The sequence below is a fragment of the Mesoplodon mirus genome, assembly GCF_964341445.2.
Source record: "Mesoplodon mirus genome assembly, chromosome: 3".
NCBI classification, from domain to species: Eukaryota; Metazoa; Chordata; class Mammalia; order Artiodactyla; family Ziphiidae; genus Mesoplodon; species Mesoplodon mirus.
Genome location: NC_138978.1, coordinates 138,353,891 through 138,372,601, shown reverse-complemented (window position 1 = coordinate 138,372,601; position 18,711 = coordinate 138,353,891). Strand labels below are relative to the sequence as shown.

General features: G+C 38.7%; 1 pseudogene across 1 annotated transcript; it reads left to right on the top strand.

The window, feature by feature from the left end:
• The first annotated feature begins 6,939 nt into the window (after positions 1 to 6,939).
• LOC309799257 (3-hydroxyisobutyrate dehydrogenase, mitochondrial-like) lies at positions 6,940 to 9,817 on the top strand (annotated as a pseudogene). Its single transcript has 3 exons — positions 6,940 to 6,950; positions 8,299 to 8,366; positions 8,471 to 9,817. The product of its transcript is annotated as a 3-hydroxyisobutyrate dehydrogenase, mitochondrial-like (transcript).
• The last annotated feature ends 8,894 nt before the right edge of the window (positions 9,818 to 18,711 follow it).

Here is an 18,711-nt window from a genome sequence, read left to right as displayed (position 1 = left end):
GGTCTACTGAGGATACAGAACATATTCTGGACATGACAGAGCAGTGGTGTATCAGAAGGGAAAAGAGTATAAAGGACCAGCTTCACCTGCTTAATTTGTCCCCTGACCTGGTGTCGTCTTATTTTCCACCATCCTTTGCTGATCTGTATACTAAATACCCAGGGCTCCTGGGTACCTCCAGGTACCTCTGTAAGTTTTACAAGCCTATCAATATCCCATGTACAGTGGATGGAACCTGGACTTTTTGCCCATATAGTTTTCCTTTCCCTCAGAGTTTTCGTCTGAGCTATGTCATGGGGTAGGTACTGTTGTGAAGATTTGTGCTCACTTGTTAAATAGAAACTACTCATTGAACTGTTTAAACAAATAAACAGTATCTTGAGTCAATTGCAGGGCACCTCCAGTCTCCACAAAGCAGAGTTACTTTGGGACAGGAAGTTCTTTTAGTTTCCCCTTAAATCAAAATACAAAGTTATTGAGCAATTCTAGGACCAACCCTATAGTTGCAAACTTGGGAAGAGATCACAGGATTCTGTAATCGTCTGCTTATCCCCTTATTGGGACAGCAAATAGCTCAATAGTTCTTATACTGAAGTCAAAACGAAGAATAATACCGGAAACGAAGAATAATACCGGAACAAAGTCTGCATTGAAAGTCTGTGTCTTATTTTTATTTTCTCTTGGCACATAGTAGGTAACTGTTAAATGTTCTCTTGATAAATGTTAAAAACACACAAGGTACTTCATATACTAGGGGTCATAAAATTTCAACTTTTCTTTTGGTGTAGGGGTTGATGATGAAAAGTTTGGAAACTTCTGATCCATGTTAATGTTCCTGCTTTGAGAACTGCAGGGTGCAGCTTTTAGATGGAAAAAGTTGCCAAGAGGACCAGAAGTAGAATAAAGGCATTTATGTAATTCTTCTTTATAATTTCATTTATTGGTTTTCAGCAACTAACTTTGAAAAGTTGCCTGAGGCTGCCTAGGGTCTGCAATAAGGATCACAGCTGTGCTGTCCTACCCCCTCCCCACACGTGGGAACAGAGCCTACCCAGCAGTGCTAATAGAGGCCCATGGCTTTCCGCCCACCTCGGTACTGCTCAAGGCAGTGGCTTTTTTCTACCAGCCTCACCCTTCTCCATGTGAATCTTTTTCTTCTTTCCAGTTTTATTGAGATGTAATTGACATATAACACTGTATAAGTTGAAGGTGTACAACATCATAATGTGATACATGTATATATTGCAAAGTGATTACCACAATAAGGTTAGTTAACACATCTATGACCTTACACAATTAATTACCTTGTGTGTGTGTGTGTGTGTGTGTGTGTGTGTGTGATGAGAACATGTAAGATCTACTATCTCGGAAACTTTTGAGTATGCAATAGAGTGTTGTTAACTATAGTCACCATGCTGTACATCAGACTCCCAGGATTTATTCATCTTATAACTGGAAGGTTATACCCTTTGACCAACAACTCCCCATTTCCTCCACTCCCCAGCCCTTGACGGCCACCATTCTACTCGGTTTCTGTGAGAGCAGCATTTTTAGATTACACGTAAAAGTGAGATTATGCAGTGTTTGTCTTTCTCTCTCTGACGTATTTCACTTAGCATAATGCCCTCAAGGTTCATCCAAGTTGTTGCAAATGGCAAGATTCCCTTATTTTTTAAGGCTGAATAACATTCCATTCTACATATGTGCCGTATTTTCTTTATTCATTTGTCTGTCAATGGACACTATAGAAACAGAAACTCACTCAGTTCCTACAAGTGTCCAAGGTAACAATAGACAAAATATGGATGTTGGTGGGTGTAGATCCAGGCAGTAGGTTAGACTACATCCCACAGGCAGGAAGGCCGCTATTTTAGGAGGAGCTGCTTTGAATATGAATCAAATAATAATTGATTTATATATCACCAGTTCAGAACTAACTCATCTGTTTTCGACACCTCACCATAGATATGAAATGAGAATGAGTGGAAAAAGAGGCTTCTGAAGGCAAACAGTCATAAAACCCATTATTATTCTGTAAAAAGGAGACTATACAGTCTTACCTTTAGAACCTCAACTCAAACAAAGACATGTAGCAGCCTCAGTAGGATATAATCGCAACAGAAAAAATACAAGCAGAAGGCAGAGGAAAAAGAAGTGCCATTTGGTATGGGAATAAATAGCTCTGTATGTCTCAAAAGCCTCCTATAAACATGTCTGGGTGTCAATATAGTGTAATAATTAATATCCATAAACCCTGAGTCTTAAGAAAAAAGAACTGTATCTTTTGCTTTCTTTTAGAAAGGGACAGAAAGGTAACTATATTTGCTTTAATAAATACAGAGACTTAGTGCACTTAAATATTTGATCAACTAATTTTAAAAATGTTTCTTACAGTATACATCATTTTCTGATGAAACAGGGGTAAAAATAAGGTTCTAGGGTGTGAGGAGGGCATGAGGTATTATACACATTTTCTTTTCTGTCCTTTTGTAGCTGAATATCCTTTTCCAGGCCTAAAGAAGTAGTAAAATTATGCACCTAAGATTGAATAAAAGGTTTCATAGACATATTTTACATATATGCCATTAGATTTCCACAGAGTTATTTCAGGCTGCCGACAGGTTGCTTGCTTGAGCTGAGACCCCTCTAAACAAAGCCCAGGAAGAAGGTAACAACTGTGAAAGCCAACTTTTTTATTCTGTGAGTAACTTGGCTGCAGAGCAGACTAATTACCCCTTTAACCACACTGTTTGAACTCATTGTACTTATCTGGGAATCACTATTCTGAAAGTAGAGAAGGGGACTAGGGAAGTTAAAAGGGACAAAAGACTTAAATATGGTCTCTTTGCAGAATCTCAAAGGTCAGGCAACAGGCTTCTTCTTTCTGATGGTTTTAAAAAGAGAAGATGAGCTGTGGTTTAAAGGTCCACTTTGGAATTCAAGTTCTACCTCAGGTGCAGCCTGAATACTAGTCTCCACCTTGAGTGAATCACTGAAGGATCATTTCTCAGCACATAGTCAGTGTTTGTTAAATTTTCATATTATTTTATCCCAGTGAATAATATTGATGAGGGATTTTGAAACTATTAAATTCTGCCAAAGGACTTGATTTTGTAATGATACCAAACCTTGGAAAATAAAGGAAGTAGAGATTGGTGAATCCTTGACAAATTATTAGAGTTGTAACTGATTGTTTCATAAGGAAAGATAGGGAATGGATCACTTAGGAAACTGAATGAATACTTTGAATCTCCTCTATTTCTGTTAAAACTACAGGTTAGATGAGCTCAAAAATTGTAGGTATAAAAATTGTGTTTTTTGGTAATAAAATTTGTTTTAACCCTTCTCTCAATTACGCATTTAAATGTTGACCAATTCACAAGTAACTGTTTACAGTCGATGGATTGGCCAGTGGCTTTGGGATCATTCATTTTATAGTCTGGGATTTCCAGTGTGATCTTTATTTTCCCATTTATACTCTATTTCATACATTTTATTAGCAGTAGTAGTAGAAATAGTAGCAGTAGTATCATTATTATTTAGTTAGAGTAGAATTGTTTCTATAACTTCTTACGGTCAGACGTATACTAAGCAACACACAATTTGAAAGCACTGGTGTTGGAGTAAATTCAATGTTGATGAGACTAGTCACTGCCCTTAAAGGAGCTTGTCTCCTAGTTGGAAAGATGTGACATATACAATAATCTGAGGCATTAAGTAAATACATGGGTCTGAGGGCAGAAGATCCTGAAGGAAGCAAGCTACAAAGAACTCATTTTGAATCCTGGCATTAATATTGGCAGATCTCCTCACACCTTTTTACGACAGTTATAGACAAAGCAAGTAAGACTGGAGAATACACTGCAATGGCCCAAATAAGATTTAATGTCATTTCAGCCTAGGGGATTCTTTCTAGGCTTTGAGTATATGATAATTTAAATGCTACCTAAATAGTAAATTTACTTTAATGCTGACAACGTAGAAAAGATACTTTGCTGCAAAAGTATACACAGTAGTAGCAAGTGGATTTTGGAAGAAACTAATATTTTGTCTTATACTGGTAACTACACTATTGCCCCAGACCTAGCAGCAGCCTTTACTCTTTGTTGTTTTCTTCTAAGACTGAAGAGCCTCTTTATTGTTTGTGCTGATTTTTTTTCCACCAACAGATCTCAGAGCAATCTGAGTGCACTGGCCAGTTGGGACAAAATTATCATTAGAATTCTTGGCTAGAGAAGAAAGCTCCTAATTTAAGAATGGCTTTTTGCCTTCTGAGAGCTCAGAAGAGCACATTGCAAGCCATCTACATTTATAAAACATGTTTTAGTATGGAAAATTTCAAACATCTACAGAAATAAAGAGAAAGAAGTAGAAACTTTCATCCATTGTTCTCATCAAATGTCCATTTCAGGCCAATAGATTTTCTCTACACCCTCTCTTACTACTACCACCATCATCCCCAGCAATTTTAAAGCAAATCCCAGATTTCTTTTTCTCAGTGAAAACGTCAGTATCCATATTTCTAAAATGCAAGAACTGCCCTTTTTAAGCTCAACTATGTCATTATCACACATCCGCAAATAATAATGATTCCTTAATATCAACAAATAGCCAGTCAGTTCATGTTTCCTTGATTGTCCTATAAATGTATTTTTATTTTAATAACCATTATTTATTTGATTGCTGATCCAAACACAATTTCTTTTAAAGTATAGGTTTAAAAGAACTCAATTTGCTCATTTTTCTTGCAAGTATTTGTCCTTGAATTCAAAGCATTCATCCAGTAGGGTTCCCAACTGTCTGGATTATGCTGATTGTCTGGATTATGCTGATTGCATCCCCTTTCTGCTTATATATTTATCATGCTCCTTTGGCCCATGTATTTACTGTCAGTTGGTAGATAGATCTAGAGCACTGACATAATTCAGGTGTGATTTTTTTGTCAAGTTTACTTCATAGATAATATTGATGAATTCCAAAAGGAACTATCAAGTGTCTGTCTTACTGTGACGTTGCAGCCATTAATGATCAATGTCTAGATCCATTAATTTATTAAGGGTACCAAATGGTGATATTCTACTAACTAGATGATTATTCATTTACTAGCTAGAACATTATTTCATCAACTACTTGGTTGCCCTGAGTTACAGTTTAATTAGGAAAGGAAGAATAAATGTTTCTTTTATTTTATTTACCAGTTTTACAAAAAAAGAAAAAACAAGAGAGAGAAAGGTTGACTCTTCCAAAGATAACTAATGAGGTATTTTCTTTCTTTGTTGTTGTTTTCAGTGAGGTTGTTATAAATATCGATGCAGAGATTGTCCCCTCTTAGGTTCACGGATCCTGTTCAAGTTGGCTCCTGAGTCCTTTCCACACAACCACAGTAGTCTTTGAAGTCTTCCCAGCTCTCTTATATGACAAGATGTAACAGGAACATCTTGTTCGTTTCTTATGCTGGATTTGAAATCAGCTGTTTCTCCAAGGAGACATTATCCACTGTGTTTATTCAAACTTGTGTTCCTTCTAGTTTAACCTTCTCTCGAGACATGATTTTTTTAAAACAAATTACTTACTGAATTTTTCACCTTTTCAAATCTTGCTATTCTCCAATCACTTCATTTCTGAATTTTTCTAATTTCTTTTATGTTTTTCTTAAAACCAGTTTCTATTCCTTTGAAAATTTCTTTTACTTTTTCCGCAGTATCAGGCAATAAATTTCATTTGTTCTGTGGACGTGTCTTTCTGTGACGTTTTCAGGATTTGCTGGAACTTTCTTTTCACCCTTCTTTTTTCTTTTTTTTTCTCACTGATTTTCTACAGGATGTGAATGGAATACCCTTCTGTCACTCATTTTTAAATGAAATAAGTTTCCACTTTAGGAGGGAAACATAGATCAGAATATAATTTCTAGCTTCAGAACTCCAGGGCTCACTATCTTCTATTATTTTCACAACATAATTTTATTGATTTATTTATTTTTTGCAGTACGCGGGCTTCTCACTGCTGTGGCCTCTCCCGTTGCGGATCACAGGCTCCGGATGCGCAGGCTCAGCGGCCATGGTGCACGGACCCAGCCGCTCCGCGGCATGTGGGATCTTCCCAGACCGGGGCACGAACCTGTGTCCCGGCAGGCGGACTCTCAACCACTGCGCCACCAGGGAAGCCCCACAACATAATTTTAAAAAATGACCTTAAAATTTCTAAAATCTTCCTCCTCGGCCCTCCTATGCCCATTTACCCAGGCCTCCTCTTTCCTGTCCTTGTTGAGTATGGGGATTTGTTCTGGGATGGTGCTTTGGTTTGATAGGTGTCAAGGTTTCACAGACCCCAGAACACTTGGCATCCTCAGAACATTTCAAAGTTCTTGCACTCAGCTGCAAAGTGGAGCCTGCAACATTCACTCCCGGTTTCTGCCCCTGTTCTCAGTGAGTTTTTCAATCTCAGTGAGTTCGTGAACCATAGTAACCTTTGGCTCTCCTGAAAGAGAGAGAGAGTCCTTCCCTCGTCTTCCTCCCACACACCTTGGGATACACATATGTAGGTCTTTTTCCTGTTGTTGATTTGTTCCTACCTGGCTGTATGTTGCAGTTCATGTGGACACCTTGTTGTAGATGTTGTCTGTGGGTTTTTGATCTTGTTATCCTAGATGCTTTTCTTTCTTCTTTGTGGGGGTGGGGGGTTGTGTATTTAGGGGAGGGGTGGCATATTCAGGGATAAAAATCTTCTCTGTAGCCACCACCATTTCCCCAGAATCCTCTGCCATTAATATTTAAAACAAAATCATGGGAATCATTATCCGGATCCTTAGGATAATCATTACACTGTATCTGTCTTTTTTTCCAGGCTTCAAGCTGCCTGTGGCTCACCACGTTAGTATACTGACGTGACTGGGCAATGCCTAATTTGATGGGCTCTTTCTGTACTACCTTCCTCCTAATCATGACGGTCTTGTACGCTATACATAGTCTTCTTCACTGATAGGGAATTTAGAAAATACAGGAAGCCATGGGTTTAATAGCTGAAAGTGGAATTAATGTGTTCTTTTTCTCAGGTAAAATATCATAAGACTCCTTAGGCCAAAGTTGTAAAATGAAATCGCAACTTTCCTGGAATCATTTTGCAAACGTGAATGCCCACATAAAGTACACTAGGACTTGAATCCAAGGAATAACACATTTTTAGAGCCTCCAAATGTATAAACTTAGTACAATTCTGCATTACTTCTTAAGGCAACTGAAGAAAATAATTTTGTGATCAAATAAATATTGATTTTATTAACAGTTATTTTAAAAGTTTACAAAACTTATAAAAAATGTTAAGGCTCTATCAGCCTCATCAGTTGTTATTTCTTTTCTAGAATCTTGGATAAAGGAACAGTCGTTTGAGGGGAAACATGGTATAAAATGGGAAGATAATCTAACAGTAAAGATAGTTATATCTCTTCCTGTGTGATGAACTACTCCTAAGCTTGGTGGTTTAAAACAGCAGGCACTTTATCTCCTCACAATTTGTGAATCAGCGGAATGGGCTGGGATCTCCTGGGTGGATCTATCTTGCTTTCACCTGAGGTGACTACTGAGGCTGCCATCATCTGGTTGCTGGACTGGGGCTGGTTGCTTTCACATGTCTGGCCATTGGTGCTGGCTGTGGCCTGTGCCTAGTCTCCACTAGGTTAGCCAGGCTTCCTAACATGTCAGGTTTCCATGAGGACAAGCCCTAAAGCACGAGTACTCTCCAAGCTTCAGCTCTTGATATGCCATTGGGCCAAAGCAAGTCACGTGACCAAGCCCAGGTCAAGGTGGAACAAAACTACACAGGGTGAGAAAACGGGGGGAGGGGCATTTGCACTGGGGGTCAGTAGTCTAACAAACTGCTGCAATAACTATATAAAGAAAAACACCCCGGAGGACAACTGGTAAAAAATAAATGTGTGCGGGGTGGGGTGGGATTTGGCATAGGGGGGCAAAGGCAGTAAACAGGGGCTACCAAAATCTGAAGATTCTGGAATTTTTGGAAAATCCACTGGGATTAAAGGAGTTACACAACCATGTTCTGACACCAGAAGAAAGGCGCCAGTTGAGCACCAGGGAAGTCTAGCGCTCTTCCTCCATCGCATCAATTTTCACGTTTCTTTGACTCAGCATATTTGTAGAATGAATCATGACTTTCTATAAATTTTTAATTCAGTTTTTCAAAGAAATAGTGACCTCGCTTCTATCTGCTGTGCCACAAAAATGCCGTAGAAAAAAATTCCTTCTGTTAAGTCGCTCACTAGGTGAAACTGTATGTGTAACCTAGTACCAAAGAGGTATTAAGAATCGCCACAGCCGAGCCGGCCCTCCGCATCACGCACCCTATAGCAGCCAGTGGGTGAGCCGGGAGTCGAGGAGGTCACCGTGAGAAGGAGGGGCGCGGGCAGCGTGGCAGCCTCCTTCCGTCTCCGTGGAGCCACCTCCGGCCTCTGGTGCAGGGAGTCGTCTGCAGCAGCCAGTGGTGGCCAGCCTTGCAGCGCTGTGTTCTAGGTCAGTAGCTTCCAAGACTCCAGTTGGATTCATTGGAGTAGGCAACGTGGGGAGTCCAGTGGCAAAAGAGCTCATGAAACATGGCTAGCCACTCACCGTTGTTGATGTGTTCCCTGATTCATGCAAAGAGCTTCTAGATGCAGATGAACCCTGTAGTGTCTTCTGCAGGGGATGTAGCCGAAAAAGGTGACAGAATTATTACAATGCATCAATGCACTAGAAGCTTATTGTGGAGCAAATGGAATTCAAAAAAAAAGTGAAGAAAGACTCACCATTAATAGATTCCAGTACTGTTGATCCTATGGTTTTCGGAGAATTGGCCAAAGAAGTTGAGAAAATGGGAGCGGTTTTCACGGATGCCCCTGTTTCTGGTAGTGTGGGAATGGCTCGATCTGGCAACCTCACACTTAGGATGGGAGGGGTTGAGCTGCTGTGGTGCATGGGCTCCCATGTGGTGCATCGTGGAGCTGTTGGGACTGGCCAGGCTTCGAAGATCTGCACAAACTTGCTGTTAGCTATTAGTAGGATTGGAACTGCTGAAGCTATGAATCTGGGACTCAGGTTAGGGCTTGACCCAAAACTCTTGGCTAAAATCCTAAATACGAGCTCAGGACAATGTTGGTCAAGTGACACTTATAATCCTGTACCTGGGGTGATGGATGGAGTTCCCTCGGCTAATTACTATCAGGGCGGATTCGGAGCAACACTATAATGGCTAAGGATCTGGGATTAGCATGAGACTCTGCTACCAGCACGAAGAGCCCAGTCCTTCTGGGCAGTCAAGCCCATCAGATCTGCAGGGATGTTGTGCGTGAAGGGCTACTCAAAAAAAAAAGACTTCTCATCCGTGGTCCAGTTTTTGCAAGAGGAGGAGACATTCTGAGTTTGCCCTCTGGCTGTGAACACTGAAACATTGAAACCAAACTGTGTCTTGGAGCCCCTTATGGCTCACTCCACAGGAAAATGGGCTTAATCAAAGGTCAACTGTCTGCTTTTGAGTGTGTAGGTCAGGGGTTCCCAACCCCTTGGCCTTGGACGGGTACCAGTCCACAGCCTCTTAGGAACCGGGCTGCACAGCAGGAGGTGAGTCGCAAGCAAGCCAACTAAGCTTCATCTGCTGCTCCCTATGGCTCACATTACCGCCTGAACCTCACACACCCCGCCCCCCCTCCCTGGAAAAATTTGCTTCCAGGAAACCGGTCCCTGGTTCCAAAAAGTTTAGGCACCTCTGGTCTAGGTCACAGTAGATCCTGGGATTTTTCGCCCATTCTAAACTGCTTATTCTTTTTATCTATTTAGCAAACATATCATCTGTAATTCTTTTTTCTGCAAGCCACTGATGGTAACTGCTAGCTAGCTAGCTGATTGGCCTTTTTCAAAAGTTTGATTCCTGAGCATCTTCAGCTAAAACTCTGCCTACTTCACTCAGGATATTATTTACTCCACTTTACAAATAAAACTAAAATTGTTTTCAACAGGATAAAATCTATCCTCGAGGAAAGAAAAGAAATTGGTGTGAGAAAAGATATTAGAGAAAGGGGAAGTAGAGTGAATTACTACCTGTGTCCCTCAGAAAATTTGTCCTGTTAAATAACCCAGTGGTGATATTCTTGCATTGAGATTACTGGTTTAATTTCTAGGAGTTGTTAAAGCAAGAGAACTCCTTGCTGCATGTTATGTAATTTGGACTCTGTTACATTATCTTGTTGTGCCCCTCTTGTAACAACTTCCCATACTCAGCAAACTTGTTTTTTTCATATTTTTGCTTCCTTGTCCATTTTTACTGCATATTTTTTGACTTCAAAAGAATGACATCTTTAGAACTGTTTCAGAGCCAACGATGATATGTGCTTTAGATAATTATTACACTATGCTAAATATAACCATATTCTTTTGAATTCAAATAAATTTCTATGCTGATATAAAAAGAGAGGCACATTTCATCAATGTTTAAATAGTATCCTTCTTCCTCTAAAACTTAAAATAGGATTCAGTCTGATTCCTAAAGGGTTATTTTCTTCAACAACAAGAGCTGACTTAGGCCATTTCTTGGCAGTGGAATCTGAGCATAGAGGTCCCTGTCTGACTGCCCTTTGTTTCTCACTCACAGTATCCTGGGTGAGTGTAATGGACGGGCGTGCCCTTATGACTTAGCCCACTGCTACTGCTCCTGATGAGGGCTAATGGTGTGGGCCACTTTAACTCCTGCCCAGCAAAGTGCTGACATCTGGGGTTTCCTATCAAGTTTACCAGATATTTCACAGTAATTTCATAATTTACACAACATAAAAACACTGATTTTGAGCTTAGGAAAGCATTTCATTTAAACAGATACAGAACACTACTCTACAAAATGGTTTAAAATTTGTGAGCAATTGCATTAAATAAACTCTAATATAAATTAACCTAATACAAGTAAACTAATAGTTGCAAAGCTACTGGTTGCTTCAGAAGCGGTGGCTACGGATAACTTCAAAGTTGTTTCCTCAGTTCATTAAGAGGAGGAACTATTTGCTGTCAGCTTCTTCTTGGGGAAGCTTAGTTTGATGCTGATTCGCGTTATGAATGTATAGGAACCATTACTGGTTCTTCCTTTCCATATTCAGTGCACCATTATACTTCTATCCTCTTAAGATCTGGATATCTGTTACTGCTACTGTTGGCTGGAGCCTGGCAGGAGGAAAGCTATCAAGAAAAAAGGTCAACAAGTGTTAAAGATTTTTAGCATACCACTGAGACTTTTTATCAACCATAACCATAAGAAATAATAATTAAAATTACTTATAGCCTGGTCAGTGAGACCTTGAGTAAATTGTGGAAGCATCCATGTTTCATAGAGTTTCAGGGGATGGATATTTCCTGTTATTAACTCTATATCCTCTTCAACTGGAACAGAGAGACCTTTCTCTGTTGAAGCAGTTTTGTCTTTTTCCTGGGCATTTTCAGTTTTCTCTTAGGAGAGACTTGTAAAGCTTACATATACAAACTTACACATACACGAATAAAGCAAAGAAGGGATAGAGCAGTCTTGAGAGGACACGGTTTTGTAGCAGGCACACAAGACAGAGCTAATACTCCCTGATTGCATTTGCCTCCCTAGCCCCATCTCCTTTGTGGAAAGCATCAGCATTCTGACTGGTCTCTGCACCCCACTAACTGGACGGAACACTGCATTGGCATTCTTAGGGAGCACTGATGGTCCCTCCGGAAACTGTGGTTAGAGCTTGTGCAGCCAAAGTGCACAGGAAAGAATCAAATATACTTCATATAACATGCTTACTCTGTTTTGCTTAATTAGCACTTATTCCCTGTAAGAGGCTGATTTCTGCTTTGACAGGGAGTAATCGAACTCGGTATTCACGCAAACCATAAAATTAAAGTTAACATACCTCAGCTTTTCATCCTACTGGAAGAAATGTATGAAATCTAAAGTTATTTTTTAATTGCTGCTGTTTAGAACGCCTGAAGCCCATTTGCTGAACTTGTTAAAGAGCAGTGTTAATGAGGGTATTTTTCGTTTCTTTCTTTTCCGACCACAGCATGAATTCTCAGCCCAAAGTGTGCCCTGTTTCCCACAATAGAGACAGGGGAAAAAGTGCGAGTCTCTCACCACAAAGCATGAGACAACTACAAATACTTCTCTCCCAGAGTTAACATTGATGAGAGTCTTTGTGGAAAAGAACTTCCTCTTTTTGCGGGAATACAGTAGAAATGCAAGATGTATTCTCCACAATTTCACTATTGGAAAAATAATTTCATAGTCTCTCTCTCTCTCTCTCCCTCTCTCTCTCTCTCTCTCTCTATATATATATATATATATATATATTTTTTTTTTTTTTTTTTTTTTTTTTTTTTTGCGGTACGCGGGCCTCTCACTACTGTGGCCTCTCCCGTTGTGGAGCACAGGCTCTGCACACACAGTCTCAGCGGCCCTGGCTCACAGGCCCAGCTGCTCCGTGGCATGTGGGATCTTCCCAGACCGGGGCACGAACCCGTGTCCCCTGCATCAGCAGGCGGACTCTCAACCACTGCGCCACCAGGGAAGCCCCATAGTCCATATTTTTTATTGGTCTTCTTAAAAACGTACACAGTGTTTACAATAAGGAGTAAAAGAGAAGATTTTCAATGTGATATTTCAAGGAGCATTTTGTAAAGGCAGGATCCAGTGCCAACTTTGGAAAATTAACACACACCTATGAGATCAAAGAGTCACCTGCAAAAAATTTTATTATGTTTTTCTTTCATACTAGTTTCCTAAAGGTGCATTGTTACTTTTTGGTAACGTAATAGTCAGAAAATACAGCAAATAGTTTCTCCTCTTAATGGTGGCCATTTGAGGAAGAAGTAGCTCTTACATAAGTGTCTAGTGACCTTATCTCTTTTGATACAATACCTCTTGGTTTCAGAGGCTTGCACAGATTTCCTCTAAATGAATAAACTTAGTAAGATTTTTCTAACTATCAGTCTAAAAGTAGATTTAGAAATCTACTTCTGAAGCAGTTTTGTTAAGTAATTATTGGTCAGTTCTCTTTCTGATTGGTACTTCTTTCTGCAAAAGAAATCCCTGTACTTAGAACAATTAATACCACCATCCCTGGCTCCTTGATTATTACACAGTGATGTTTCTTGAGAAAAAAGCTTACCCTTTTTGGGGGGAAACTTCAGCCCATGAAGTAATACTTCATTAAAACTAGATCTGCTTCTAATGCCAGTGTGATGCAGATCAGTATCCCCTTTCTTTTGACTTTCCAGGCTGTGTGAAGAGAATGGTATGGTTTGGTTTAGGAAGGGTTGTAGCTTAAGAGGATTGCATTATGTTTCTGTGTCACTTTGGGGGATTTTATTTCAATATTATATCCTGTTCTGTAAAAACACCCTAGTCATTCTCTTACTTATTATTAAATAATTAAACGCTGCCCTTTGTTTACTTTCCCCTTCTGATCAGAAGACTCCTCTCCACTCTAGGCCTTGATCTGAGTTCCCATTCATCAGCTTGTAGTAGCTACACTTCTGGTTTCTGAAGTCAGACAGATACGGGTCCCATTTCTGTCTTCATCAGTTATAATTTAGCCTCTGATATATGCATACCAGAGCTGGCAGTGACAAACATTTTGCTTCTCCTTATTTTCCCAGGGTTCTGTGCATTTTAATAGAGGATCACAATATTTGAAGTAGAGCTGGGATGGGGTGGAACGAAAGAGCAGGAAAACATGCTTTTAGGAAGGTCTGATATACAAATCACATGGAGGTAACTGCTTGAGGGAAAACCACCCCTACCTGAGTATTGTCAATAAAGTAGCACAGGGAGGCAAACGAATCAATTGTTCACTAAAAATATTCCTCTTTAGAAGAATAAAATTCACAAGAAAGCCTCATTGCAAATAAAATATATTTGTTTTCCTAAAGGAAGATATTTGGAAAGTCGTAGTAAATACCTCCTTTGACCTTCTGTGTCCCTAGTGTTCTATCTCCACTAAGTTTTATGAACACTACATAGAGGAGGAGGCTGAGTCTCAAAGGCCATAAGTAAGAGATGGATTTCAGAGCCTTTGCAAGGTCCTTTATGCCCCATGACTTCCCATTGCTTGTGCTTTTCATCCAGATAGGTGCTTAGGATACCAGAATGAATACATCTCTTTCGAGAGGCTTTTAACAGACATTAGATACTAAACAAGTACAACACCTAACAAATAGAACAGAATGCTTTATTTAAAGCAGAAACAGAATAAATGCTCACCTAGTATCATTTAAATCCCCATTAAATTATCTTTTGAATCAACATGTTTATATTTGAGGGTATTTTCTTATTTTTTCCTAGTTCCCTTTACTTGCACCTCCTTTCTTTTTCACTTTTCCCAACTGAAATGTTTATGGTTTCAAAAGTAATTACTTCTTGAAGAAAGTTTTCATGTATACTAGGTGCTACCTAATGGAAGCCATAAGCATAGAGTCTGCTAGCATTTAGAGTGGTATAATACATAGCCAGGTTGAATCAAGTGGGAGAGAAGGTTAATCATTCTTTTAAACTGGCAGTGTTGCCAGAGGTGGATTAATATGCTCTTTGAATCTCTTAGGTGCTGTAAGTCTCCTTGATCACAATCACTACGTTAATGGTTGAGGTTTTGAATTAGTGGTGTCTCCTGGGCTCAGCTGGGCCAAGTCCCTTCACCTCTCTGGCCATATTAGGTGATAGTTTTCTCATTTCAATACATGATCTACGTTAGAGGGAGTGTTGACTATACCAGACTTTTAACGTGGGCACCCAGAAAGTGGAAGAATCTCTCTACTGGTGATGAATCATAACTCTTTTCATTGTGAATATAGTCCTTCCCTTAGGTAAGGTAGGAACACCATGAAAAATAGAAAGTTCTCGGGTGTCTGTGGAAGCTGGAGTGCTCTCGACCTGTCAGCTCACTGGCAGAGCAGGCTTCGTCCAGACACTAGAGAACAAAATGTGAAATTGGCACCAGCCAGCCTCTCCATTGCACAGGATATCCCTATTTAAATTTGACAATCGGGATATTTTACAATTTGAAATTCTTGTCATCTGGTTTTCTTTAGTTTTTTCTTTGGGTTGAAAAGACTGAGAAGCTTGTTAAAAAATCTGGAATTCTGATGGTGAGGCTTAACCAGATCTATTGAGTCATCAATCAGCAAACATTGACCAATGCTTACCATTCCCTCAGTTACTATACTAAGGACCCAGACACGTCTCAGATAGTGGCCTTGCTCATTCACTGTATTTACAGTACTTTTTTCTAAATGTAACCAGAGCTCAGGTAAAGACAAGACATTGATTTGAGTCTGAAGTAAACAAAGCTGACTGGTCTGACCCCTTCAGTTTCCAGAATTCTTTTGTTTCAGGTAGTAATTTTCCCAGACCAATAGAACAAAGTCCTATCGTCTATTTATTTAATAATTTATCACAATAGTCCTTGCCCCTTTGACCTCTAGTGAGGAAACTTGCATAAGAAACTGAAATATGCTTAGGTTCTATGGGTAAGTGCAGATAATGATATGAATGAAATTGAAAATGAAAGCAAAGGTAGAAAAGCCAGTTCTGAATAGATGAAGTAAGACAGAGGTATTTGAAAAATCAAGTAGAAAAGATACAATAAGGAATGGAGAGCTTCTGGAAGTTTTCCAATAGGTGAGGGGTTGGTACATCATTTTCTTTTAATAACATGTCTGGCAGTTGTATGCCAGAGAAAGTTATAAGGGGGTTGACTACATGCATGGAAGTCCAGTGAGAACACTGTTTCTGTAGGCCACTGACGGTGTTCTGAGTGTACATTCTATAGTACTAGAAATTAAGTTAGGAAACAAAGGGTAATCTGATGGCATTTTAAATGACATTTCACAAATGATTAGAGCTAAAAGGTGTCTTTTTTCACTCAGCCAACACGTTGAGCACGTCCTATGGGGCAAGCACTGTGCTTATGGGTAAGAGATAAAAGAAAAAATAAAGGCCAGAGGAACTCAAAAGAGAGTGTGAGAGATGCATAAACAACTCATTACAATCAAATAGGGAGAGGCTATTAAATAAATAGATCATAAAAATGTAACTTTGTAAAACAGAACTTGGAGTCACTAACCCTGCTAATAGGGGATATTAAAGAGGATGCCAACAATGAGGGGGTTTGGAATTAGGTTTTGAATGTCAGTAGGAATGTTCCACGTGGAGAGAAGGTCAGGGGCATACCAGGCAGAAGGAACATCCTGGACTTGAGAACCAACACAATATGTTTAAGTGATTGTAAATGAGATTTTTTTGACTAGAGCGTAGGGTATAAGTTGCCAAATGGTAGAAAATAGAGTATAAAAGTTAGGCTGGAATAAAAGTATAAAGTGTCATAATTCTTATGATGAAAGTTAGGTGTTTTCCTACAAAATGGGTTACTTATAAATATTTTAAAAATAGAGACTGCGGTGTAAGGCTTGAAAAAACACTAAATCAGAGTTGTACAGAGCTCAGGCTTAGTGGTGAAAATTTCTGTATTTTGTTTTCCAGGTTGGATACTGTTACAATTCTTTAACATTTCTTTTTCCTGAGTAAAGGCATCTGGTGAAAATATGGGATCCATTTTATCCTGGGGAAGTTTTGTCTTAACCTTTCTTCTATGTATTTTTCCTATTTAAAATGCTTTTGCAGAATCTAATCATACGAAGTTCGGATACTTGAAGTACCTGCTCATATTCTCTCTTGGACATAATGGGAATAATTGGGAAGTCTTCTCTAATTTTGAGACTACCGTGACTACTCTCTTATGTTGGTTATTCCTGTAGATGAACCAATTTTAGGTTCATCTGAGTGATTAGTTAAACTTACTCCTCACAGATTGATTCAGCAGGTCTGAGAAGATATCTCAGAATATGTATATAGAGAGATAAACAGTAAGAAATTACAGTAAGCACAAAAACAGATAAAGATCATTCATAATTTTTCATAAGATCTTATTTTCTCTCATTTCTCTCTTATTTTTTTCATAACTTTTCTTTAATCATATGAAAAAGAAGGGAATTTACATGGAATAACAAAAGATATGCAAAACTTAAGGAAACACAATTTTCTTAAATTTCTCAAACTTATTTGTGTAGGATTCAGAATGCACTTAAAATGATTAAATGACTTAAGCTAAATCTTTTTTATTGCAAACTGTTTTAACCCAATTAACCAAGCAAGAAACTGAGAGTCATTCTTTACTCTTCTCCCCTCCCTTAAACTCTGGAACAATCCCTAGGAGTTGTCATAATTATACTATATATATATATATGTATGTGTGTGTGTGTATATATATATATATATATATATATATATACACACACACATATATATATACACACATATGTGTGTATATATGTATACACACACACACACACACACACACACACACACACATATGTCCATTCTTCTCTATGTCCATTGTCATATCTTTTACATTTCGTACTCGGATGTAACATCCCAGTTCACTTTTTCCCTGACTCCAGTATTATTTCTGTCTTGTTTATTCTCTGCATTGCAACCTAAATTTCACTCAATGGCTTAGAGCTCTTTGATAGCTTCTCTTTAATTTTGGGGAAAAGGCTTCAAGCACTGTGCTCTTGCCTACTAGTCCACCCTCATCTGCTTTCTCTATCCTTACTTAGCATCTCCTTCTTCCATAAGTTTTCAGCAATACTCAGTAGACTTCAGGGTTAGACTTCTCTTACTGCTGAACTTTCTCCAGGTAATGTCATCAATTTGTATCATACTTTACTCATTCAATCCTTGGTTAATGCACTCTCATCATACAAGTTTCCAAATAAACATTGAATCTCTGGCTTTTCATGACTTCCATTAGAGATTAAATTCCCTTTCTACGTGTTCTTATAAAACTTGGCTGTCCAGTTACCTATGAGAGGTATAGTTCTATTTTATAGTTCATTGCCCCTACTACATTGTAAACTGCATGTGAACAATGTCCTTATTTACCAGTGTTGTAGGTACTCAATGAATATTTATTCTGTTAAAAGATTTATTCTGTTAAAAGTTAAGAGACGGTTTATGTTCCATAAATAAGAGAAAATGTAGCTCAGAACCAAGTCGTGGCAAGAGGCTTGAATAAAAGTAGACAATATTGAGAGATAGTAGGAATTTAGGTTAGAGAGTACTTGGTTACTGAATTAATTGTGAAGGTGAGGGATGATTATACAGAGTCCAGAGTTTTATTATTCCTTTAAATTAATTTTTATTAGAGTATAGCTGCTTTACAATGTTGTGGTAGTTTCTGCTGTACAGCAAAGTGAATCAGTTATACCTATACATATATTTCCTCTTTTTAATATTTCTAACCATTTAGGTCACCAGAGAGCATTGAGTAGCGTTCCCTGTGCTGTACCATAGTTTATCATTAGTTATCTATTTTATACATACTGGTGTATATATGTCAATCCAAATCTCCAAATTGATCCCCCCCTTCCCCCCGCCTTGGTATCCATGTGTTTCTTCTCTACATCTGGGTCTCTATTTCTGCTTTGCGAATAAGTTCATCTGTACCATATTTCTAGGTTCCACATATAAGTGATATTATACGGTATTTGTTTTTTTTTTGATATTGATCTGCATGAGTTGCTTATATAGTTTACAAATTTATTTATGTTTATATTTTTTGGAGATGAATCCCTTGTCAGTTGCTTCGTTTGCAACTAT